This window comes from Pinus tabuliformis, chromosome 5_1 (genome assembly GCF_031772625.1).
Source record: "Pinus tabuliformis cultivar Carrire ecotype Pingquan chromosome 5_1, CPIR1, whole genome shotgun sequence".
In the NCBI taxonomy this organism is placed as follows: domain Eukaryota; kingdom Viridiplantae; phylum Streptophyta; class Pinopsida; order Pinales; family Pinaceae; genus Pinus; species Pinus tabuliformis.
In genome coordinates this window covers 704,939,561-704,950,108 of record NC_142305.1, presented here as the reverse complement: position 1 = coordinate 704,950,108, position 10,548 = coordinate 704,939,561, and positions in this window count along the sequence as shown.

Genomic DNA, 10,548 nt, shown 5'->3' with positions numbered 1-10,548 from the left:
ATGAGCGTTGTTGTGGGTAACAACCAATTTTTCATTCATGTTACAGAAATGTAAACAATTATTCAAATTTTTCATTCATGTTACAGAAATGTAAACAATTATTCAAATTTTGCATTCATGTCACAAAAATGTAAACAATTATTCAATATGTTATGTTTGTGTTGTGCGAGAGAAAAGAAGCTAAAGCAAGTATTGCACAATTACTTTCACTTGGAAGTTGCAGCAATTGAGTTGATTTAGTGGTGTGGGCAACTTCACATGATGTATGTATCTTGTGGATATATGTAAGAATGAGTGAAATTTAAAAATATATGATTTGGTCCTCCATTAGTAGTGATGACCTTAAATCTTAGATGCTTAGCATGTAATATTTGTATTTGTCAATGATGTTCGTGGCATCCATAAGAGCAAGTTTACAATCTCAAGTTGTCCATAGAAGGGCATAAAGAGGTGTTAGCTAATCTTTCTCGATTGTTATTGTATAATATGTAATTAGTTTTACATTCTGCTTTTAAGGTTAATAAGTTACTAAGATTACACATGTATAAATAAGTAATTTTATCATTAATACAATGCTCTTTCATTGTTTTCTTTGGTTGTGGAGTTTATTTTGGCTTGTACAATGGTATGAAAGTCGTGGTTGAGTTGTTTCTAACCTCCATGTATTTTAAGTCTATGGCATAAAATAGACGTGGAGTGTGAAGGCTGTGAAGATAGAAGAAAGTTAATCGAGTGGAGCAATACACTGGGATGCCCAAACTATTGACTATTTTTCAGTTTTATATTTTTGAGTCATAATGAAAGATGATTGCAGAAATTGAGTGGCATAATTTTTTTTCAACATATACTCTGAAGTTAAAATACATGTTGGAGTTTTGAGTTCTTGTTGTTCTCAATAAAAATTCCCTAGACTCACTCGAATGCCAATATTTATAGGATTGTTTGATAAAAGTCTAGATGTTGTTTTAATTGTAGGAGGCTTGTTGTTCTAATTTTGAGAGGGTTTATTTGCATTTACTCCATCAAAAGAGAGTTTACTTAGAGTGAAATTTTTGAAAGATAGTATTTGCAGTTACAGTAGTAAACAAGAGTTTGGTGAAATAAAGTTTTTGGAAACTAATAAGATTTGAACCTAGAGTTTGGTAAAATAACTTTTTTGGAAACTAATAAGATTTGAACCTAGCTCTTTGTTAGGCTATTTTTGAAACTTACCATTAAGCCACAAAGCCAACTTTGTTTGAAACAAGAGGAGAAACAAATTTATATATTTTTAGAAGTATTGCATATCTTTTGAATTTGAAAGGATTTGAAGAATATTTGGCTACATAAAAATTATGACTTCAATAGTTTCCATAGTTGGATTTGTTCTTAATGCAAAGGAAACTTATCAAGAGTGGTTTAGAAAGCTTAAAAGTTCTCTTTTTTTTAATGGTTTGTGGGAAGTTTTTCAAGGAAAGAAGGATAGTCACAGAAAATAAATTGCACAAGAACCACAAGATAATGAGAAGCAATGTGAAATTTGGGATACAAAATACAACAGGGCATATGTATTAATAACTGCAACAATGATAGAAGAGGTAAGATGACATATTATTTTTTGTGGTAATTCATTCGAAGTATTAAAGAAGTTGAAAAAATTGTATAATTCGCCCTAAGAACTCGACATTATTCAATTATTGTTAAACTTGTTTAATTTGGAGATGAAGGATAATGATCCTTTGAAGATTGCCTCTGAAATAAAAACCATTTTTCATGATACAGAAGCCACTGGAATTAAAGTAGATTTCCAAAGTCCTTCACCATGTCTATTCAAACTATTTGAAATCTCTCCACGCTAGTGGGCAGTTAAAAGACATTTCATTTGATAAACTAGTAAGAAAAATAGATGAGAGAGAAAAGGGTTTTGGGAAGAAAGATGCTCCACCTAACTCTAACGTAGAAAATTTGTGCCTTGCACAAAAGGATGAGAAGTCCCATGCTGAAACTTCTAGAGGTGATAAAAGTAGTAGAGGTCATGGTAGGAGAAATTATAGAGGAAGGAGGGCAAAAATAATTTTGGAGATAGACAACAAAGGAATTTTAATGATAAACTAGATATCAAATGTTTAAGATGTGGTAAAATTGGTAATACTACTACTAACTGTAAAATCCCTTGGGAGAAAGTTAGTGAAAGGAGAGAACAGTTGAATGAAAAGGAAGATTAGCCACCACTAGATAAGGGAAAACCGTTAGAGTCTACACATTACATTGTTGCTCACTGTAATTTTAATATTAATGAATTTTTCAACACTACCTTTTCTTCATGGCGAGATAGTTGGATTTTAGATTCAGGAGCCACTTGTCATATGACATTTAGGCAAGATTTTTCTTGAAACATTGATTGATGATATTGATGGTGTTATTTACTTTGCTGACAAGTCTCAAACTAAACCATATCACATTGGGTCTATTCGTTTGAAGCTACCAAATCTTGCAGATTATGTTCTACAAGATGTACTTTATATTCTATAATTTCAGCGAAATTTGATGTCTCTTATCCATATTTGGTAGCACAGGAATTCTATTCATATATTTGATGGCATCATCAAGATAAGAAGGGCATCTGATCATGTAGTTATTATGACCGGTGTAGAAGAAGGTACACATTTAAAGTTAAATGGTACTACTAATTCTTTTGACAGTTCTACTTTTCTGGTGCAATGAAGTGACATCCTGTCTCCTAGCTTGTTGTGGCATTCTCGATTTGGTCACATCAATTATGGAAGCATAAAAATTATGAAAAAGGAAGGTATTAAAGGTCTTTCTACAATTCCAAGAAATATTACACCTTGTGATGCTGGCATTTTGGAAAAACATTGTAAACAACCTTTTGATAGTTCTTCTTTTACATCTTCACAAAAATTAGGTTTGTACATTCTGATTTATGTCGACCTATTCCTATTACAACTGTAAATGGAAATAAATATGTGTTGACATTTATCGACGATTACTCAAGAATGTGTTGAGTGTATTTGTTGAAGAATAAGTCACAAGTGTTTGAAGTTTTTAAAAATTTCCATTTCATGATTAAGAATGAAACTCAACAAAATATAGGCATTCTCATAACTGAAAATGGTGGTGAGTACACCTCTCATGTTTTTGAATAATATTTGAAGGACAATGGAATCAAACACCAAACTGCCATACCTTATAATACACAATAGAATGGCACCGCAGAATGTATGAATATAACTTTTCTTAATATGGTTAGCTCTATGATGTTCTTTAAGAATGTTAAGTTGACATTTTGGGGAGAAGCAGTGCTTTATGTAGCTTATATTCACAATTTTTGTCCTTCTTCTGTTATAAATAATAAATCTCCTTATGAAATGTGGTATAATTGTCTTCGTGTTGTTCAAAATTTTAGAGTCTTTGGTTCTCTCTGCTATGCATTAATTCCTAAAAATCAGCGCAACAAGTTGGGTGCTAGAAATCAAAAATGTATTTTCTTGGGATATCCTGCTACTTCCAAATATTATAGGTTGTATCATTAGGAGAACAAGAAGTTCATTCTTTCGAGAGATGTTATTTTCCTTGAATCAGATAAAAGTAATTCCACTGTTGATAGGAAACTCGCTCATTTGGAGAAATTTGCATCTAAGAAGTTCTATTTTGAATCTAATAATGATGTTCCACACACTGAAGGGGGGGTTCCCAATCTGGATCAGTCTATGGTTCTTCCATACTTGAATCATCAGAATATTATTGCTAAAAAAAATTTGGATGATAGTAATGTTTCTGCGCGACGAGAAATTTCTCTTGAAGAGCCTATTCTTGAGCCTGTTTTTCAAGATGAGCAACCATCACAACCACTTCAACAACCTTTACGAATATCCACATGTGCTCGAAAAGTTCCAACCAAGTATGATGATTTTGAAACATGAATTTCTTCTAAAGGTGATTCGGGTAATGTTTCTCATGATTGTGAATTTAATCATTGTACAATTAGCGAACCTAATTGTTTTGAAGAAGCTATTAATTGTGATGAATGGAAGGATGCAATGCAAAAGGAATATGATGCACTTATTAAGAATGGAACTTGGAGGTTAGTGGATCCACCTGTAGGTGTCAAACCCATTGGTTGCAAATGGATGTATAATATCAGATACAAAGCAGATGGTTCGCTTGATAAATACAAGGTAATATTTGTAGCAAAAAGGCTACTCTGAGAAGGAAGGCATTGACGACTCAGAGACATTTTCTCCTACAGTGAAATTGGGCACAATTAGAACTCTGTTTTCTCTTGCAACTTAGAATAGCTGGAAGATACACCATATGGATCTTAAGACAATTTTTTTGAACGATGATTTGAAGGAGGATGTTTATATGTTTCATCATTAAGGTTTTGATGTTAAAGGAAAAGAGAAAAAGGTATGGAAATTGGTCAAGGCTTTGCATGGATTGAAACAATCATGTAGTGCATGGTATGAAAAGTTAATTCAACACCTACTGAAGTTGAATTATAAGTTATTTGATCTCGATGATGCAACTATTTATGTTAAGAAAATTGGAAAGTGAGTTATATATTTGGTTGTGTATGTAGATGATTTGATGATCATAGGAAACAATGATGAATATATAACGTACGTTAAAAGAGAATTATTGAAATTTTTTGATATGACAAATTTGCGTTTATTATATTATTATTTGGGGATTGAAGTTGATCAGAAACCCAAATATATTTTAATTTCTCAGAAAATGTATATTGGACAGCTATTGGACATATTTTGGATGCATTATTGTAATCATGTCACTACTCCTATGGAGAATAATTTGAAGCTTACTACGATTGAAGGAAGTATGTTTGAAGATCCAACAAATTACATGAAACTTGTTCGAAATTTTAATTTTCTAACTACTACTTGACGTGACATATCTTTTGTTGTAGGGATACTTTCTAGGTTCATGCATAAGCCATGTGAAGGTCATTGCAATGTAGAAAAGTGAGTGCTGAAGTATTTGAAAGGCACTCAAACATATGGCATCAAATATTCCAAAGTTGCAGATTTCCATCTCACCAGCTATTTAGATTTTGATTTTTGATAGAGACAAGGAGAATGGAGTCTCTACTTCTGGTTATTTAATGAGTCTTGGATTAGAAACCATCAGTTGGATATCACGCAAATAATCTGTTCCTCCAGATTCTACCACCGAAGATGAATATGTTGCAGCAGCTTAAGCTACAAAAGAAATCATTTGGCTTCTCCACTACTCGTCGACAACTCTTCGGTAATTTAGTTTGCCAAGAATCCCCTGTTTCATGATAGAAGAAAGAATATTAAAACAAAATATCACTTTATTCAACATTATGTAGATGCCAAATTTATTCATCTGACACATTATGCTACTTCAGATCAATATCAGAGACATATTTACAAAGCCACTCGGATGTGAAAAGTTTGAAAAGTTCAGAATGTTATGTGGCATGTCAGATGTCAAGATTCCACCATGATGATCGACTTCAAAGTTCAAATATCCCACAAAACAATAAAAAAGAAATGTGCCGACTTTCTATGCCATAGACTAGACAAACCTAGGATTTTGATACCCAAACAGGACAATTAATACTTTGGTGATAATTTATACTTTGGTGATAATTTATTATCCTTCGTAGCTTGCTTGAGGGACATTTTATTATATGGCTGTAGCCGTAGGAATACCCAATCACCTACATCAAAACTTCTTTCGCTGCGATGTTGATCTGCCTGTTGTTTCATTCTATTTTGTGCGAACACGAGGTTATCCTTTAAGAGTTGGAGGACTCATTGTTGATGTTCGATGTGATGTTCCACTGCTTGAACCTTAGAATTTTCTCTTAAATATGATGTGATGGATGGTGGCTAATATCCATAAAGTGCCATAAATGGGGTCATTTTTGTTGCTGTATGGAAGGAAGTGTTATAGCACCATTCAGCCAGAGGCAACCACTTGACCCATTGTGTTTGTTTATCAAATACAAAGCAACGAAGATATCCTTCCAAACATTTGTTTACTATCTTAGTTTTCCCATCAGATTGAGGATGATAAGATGAGCTATGAGCTAATTGAGTACCAAGACAAGAAAATAATTCTGTCCAAAAATTTCCAGTGAAAATGGGATCTCTGTCACTTACAATAATCTTTGGGTTTCCATGTAGCTTTTGAATTTTTTCCATAAATGCAGTAGAAACTGTACTGGCCTTAAATGGATCTGATAATGCACAAAAGTGTGCATACTTGGTAAGTCTATCAACTATCACCATGATGACACTCTTTCCCTCAGACTTGGGTAAACCTGTGATAAAATCCATTGAAACCTCCTCCCAACGATGGCTTGGAATGGATAAAGGTTGTAATAGACTCGGTGTCTTAATTGTTTCAACTTTATTTTGTTGGCAAACCAAACATTCTCCCACAAAATTTTGAATATATGATTTAAGGCCCTCCCAAAAAAATTCCTTCTTAACCCTGTGGTAAGTTTTTAAAGATCCTTAGTGCCCTCCTAAGGGAGAAGTGTGCAATTCCATAAGAATCTTTTGTTTTACCTAGGAATTCTTATAGAGGTATAAGTGATCTTTGTACCATAACGAATCATTTTGCCAGCTAGATGTATCAGATGTACTGGAGTCTTGTTGTAACGTTCGAATAAGTGCCCACACTTCTTTGTCATTCTTCCATTTTTCCCTTGCTTCGCTTATCCAATCTGGTTGGATAATAGAAATGGCGCACAACAATGCTTCCACATACTCATCCTTTCTTGAGAGTGCATTTGCTACCACATTTTGCTTCCCTTTTTTGTAGATGATTTCAAAGTCATAACCCAGCATCTTTGTGACCCACTTTTGTTGCTCTTCAGAGGATAATTTTTGTTCTAAAAAGTATTTATGGCTATCATGATCCGTTTTTACCTTGAAGTGTCTTCCCATTAGGTAGGGTCACCATTTCTTAAGTGCATGGAGTATTGCCAACTTTTCCTTCTCATAAATAGCTTTGTGTAAAAAATTTCCCTTGATTGGACGACTTTCAAAAGAAATGGGTCTTTCATCTTGCATTAAAACAACACCAATTCCATTTCTTGAAGCATCACATTCCAGAATAAGGGTTCTTGTGAAGTCTAGTGTAGCTAAGACCGGTGCTTGGCACATTGCCTCTTTAAGATGCTCGAAGGCCTTTGTTGCTTCTAGAGTCCATGAAAATGCATCTTTCTTCAATAATGTTGTTAGAGGTGCTGCTATTCTCCTATAATTCTTAACAAAATTGCGATAATACCCTGTCAACCCGAGAAATCCTCACAGATGCTTTATGGATGTGGAGATTTTCCATTCCTTAATGGATTTAATTTTGCTAGTGTCTACCTTAACTCCTTCATGAGATACAATATGACCCAGATTTTCCACCTCTTGTACTCCAAAGAAACATTTGGATCTTTTTGCATATAATTGTTTCTCCTCCAATAGTTGTAGAACCCTGTCAACATGTTCAACATGATCCTTCCAAGACTTGCTGTAGATTAGTATATCATCAAAAAATACTAACACAAATTTTCTAAGGAACGGTTTGAAAATGGAATTCATCAAACCTTGAAACGTTGAAGGTGCATTGGTAAGGCCAAAAGGCATGACCAAAAATTCATAATGACCCTCATGAGTTCTAAATGTTGTTTTTGGAATGTCTTTAGTTTTCATTTTGATTTGATGATATCCTGAACGAAGATCCAACTTGGTGAAGTAAATTGATCCATGCAATTCATCCAGTAATTCATTAATGACAGGAATGGGAAACTTATCTTTAATAGTGAGCTTGTTGAGCTCCCTATAATATAGACACATGCACCATGATCCATCCTTCTTGTGTACCAATACTACTGGAGCAGAGAAAGAACTTTGACTCAGTTGAATTATACTAGCCTCTAGCATTTCAGCAACCATACGTTCAATTTCACTCTTTTGGGCATAGGGATATCTGTACGGCCTGATGTTTGGAGGAACACTTGCTGGAATCAGATGAATAGCATGATCATGATCACGAATAGGTGGGAGACCTTTGGGAGTCTCAAATACCTTGGAATGATTGTCCAAGACTTTTTGGAGATCTGGAGAAATAGATGATTCCAACGTGGAAACATCTAGCGAACATAATTGTGCAATTACACCTCTTTGTTCCTTTTTTAGAAGCTCTGTCATACCATTAGAGTTGATTATCTTTCTCGGTTTCCCTGCAATACCCCTTAATTCAACTTCCTTTCCTTCCACAGAAAATTTGATGAAAAGTTCTTGAAAATTAAAAGCTATTGTACCCAACGATTTGGCCATTAGACTCCTAGTACAACATCAGCACCTCCCATTGGAATGGAAAGAATTGGGCTAGTCAATACATATTCTCCCATGGATAGCTTGATATTATGGCACTTTCCAGAGAAATTTATTGTTCCTCCATTTGCAGCCATTACATGACACTCTGGTGCTGGATATAAGAAGCAATTCAATTCTTTTGCTACCTTACAATGAATAAAGTTGTGGGTACTTCCTGAATCAATCAACACTATTACCTTTTTCTTCTTGATTTGTCCTTCTATCTTGATGGTTTGAGGAGTGATAATTCCCACCAATGCATTACAAGATATGGTCGGATTCATTTCTTCTTTATCTAGGCTTTGTTCCTGGAGTATATCCTCTTCTTTTGACCTTTCTTGCTCCTTTTCTTCTTCCTCTTCACAATCTATGTAGAATAATTTCTTCTCAGCACACTTATGACCTTTAGTGTATTTTCTATCACAATTCTAACAAAGCCCTTTTTCTCTTTTTTCTTCCAATTGTTGTGTTGTCAACCTTATAGGTTGTGGAAGACTAGGAGCAACAACACTTCCATCTTTATAGTTGTGAGTCGTATGCTTCTTGGTTGCCATAATTTTGCTTTCCATTTTTCCTGGTAACCTGAATGCCTTCTCTAATGAATCAGGTTCCCAAAGGCGAACATCATGTTGGATATTATCCTTTAAAGTCCCTATGAACACATCAATCCTATGCTCCTCTAGAAGATTTTTTACCCTTATGTTCAATTTTTGGAACTCCTCAATGTGCTCCATTATTGAACCCTTTTGTTTGAGACTTATCAATTGGCTAAAAAGAGTGTTGCTTTTTGTATCCTCATAATATGCTGTCAATTCTTCCATAAAAGTTGCCCAAGTGATAATTTGTTTACAAGAGCAAAGCCATTGATACCATACAAACTAATTTGGTTCCAAATATAAAGTTGCAATACGTACCTTTTCTGTGTTTTGCACATTATTGAGATCGAAAAATTGCTTCATCTGTAATATCGATGTTGCGGGATCCTTGCCATCAAACTTCCTCATATCAATTTTTGGAATATGCTGGGTCTTCGATCCAACATTAGAGTCTATGGAATCATGATTAACATTTCTTTTGTTCTCATCATGAGTTTCCTTTACTACCCTTTCACCATTAGTGACCATTTCTTGTAGCAACTTATTCATATTTATCTTCAATTCTTCCATCTTATCATCCATGCCATCAATTTTAAGGTCCATGCCATTCATCTTAGCTTCCATGCCATCCATCTTAGCTTCTACACCTTTCTTTAAACAATCCATCTTAGCTTTTACACCTTTCTTTAAACCATCCATCTTAGCTTCTACATCTTTCCTTGAACCATCCATCTTAGATTCTGTTGCTTTTTGTGCAAGTGACACTTGTTGCACTTGGTCTTGTAATTTTGATATATCATGTTGCATTTCTTCCTCTTCCTCATGATTCATGCTAGAGCTTTCAGGTTTCTTACTAGTTGTTTGCATTTTCTTTCCTCGGGGCATCAATTACTGATTCAAACTACTTTTTCAAACCAAGCTTATGCAAAAATTTAAAAAAACTACACATCTTTTTTCACTTTGTAAAAGCTTGATATTGAATCTGATGTATCTCTATAATTTCGGATCATCCAGTTCCAAAATTTTCGGCTTGTAGTATCCCTCTGTGTCCTCTTTCTAATGCCACCAGTCTTATCCAAATTGGATTCTCCAAGGAAGAGTTATGCACAATCTCCCAAGATGCCCTGATTATAGACTAGTTCAGTAGAGCGAACTTGTACGACATGCCACGAGTCATTGTTTCAACCTCTGGCTTTGAAAAATATACAAAAGAAGCTACATTCCATCCTCTTTATGTACCTTCTTATGAAATTTCAATCCGATGCACAGAGAGAAAGTTATGACGATTTTCCCCAAGTCACTTGTTTGGAATGTAATTCAGGAGTCTGCAAAAATACCAACTTCCTCAGATCATATCTCCACAAATATAGTGCAAAAAGCTCTACAATTCGAACCCATGCTTCATCTTGATTTCTTCTCAAATGGGTTTTTTTTTTAGCTTCTGAAACGTTGCAGAAAAAAAGTTATAGCGAAAATTCCATGATGACCTATTTGGAGCAACGAAACCCTAGAATCCAAAGCTCCGATATCAAATGTTATGAAACCAGCTCACAAAAAGATAGAAAAGAGAGATCAATTCCTTA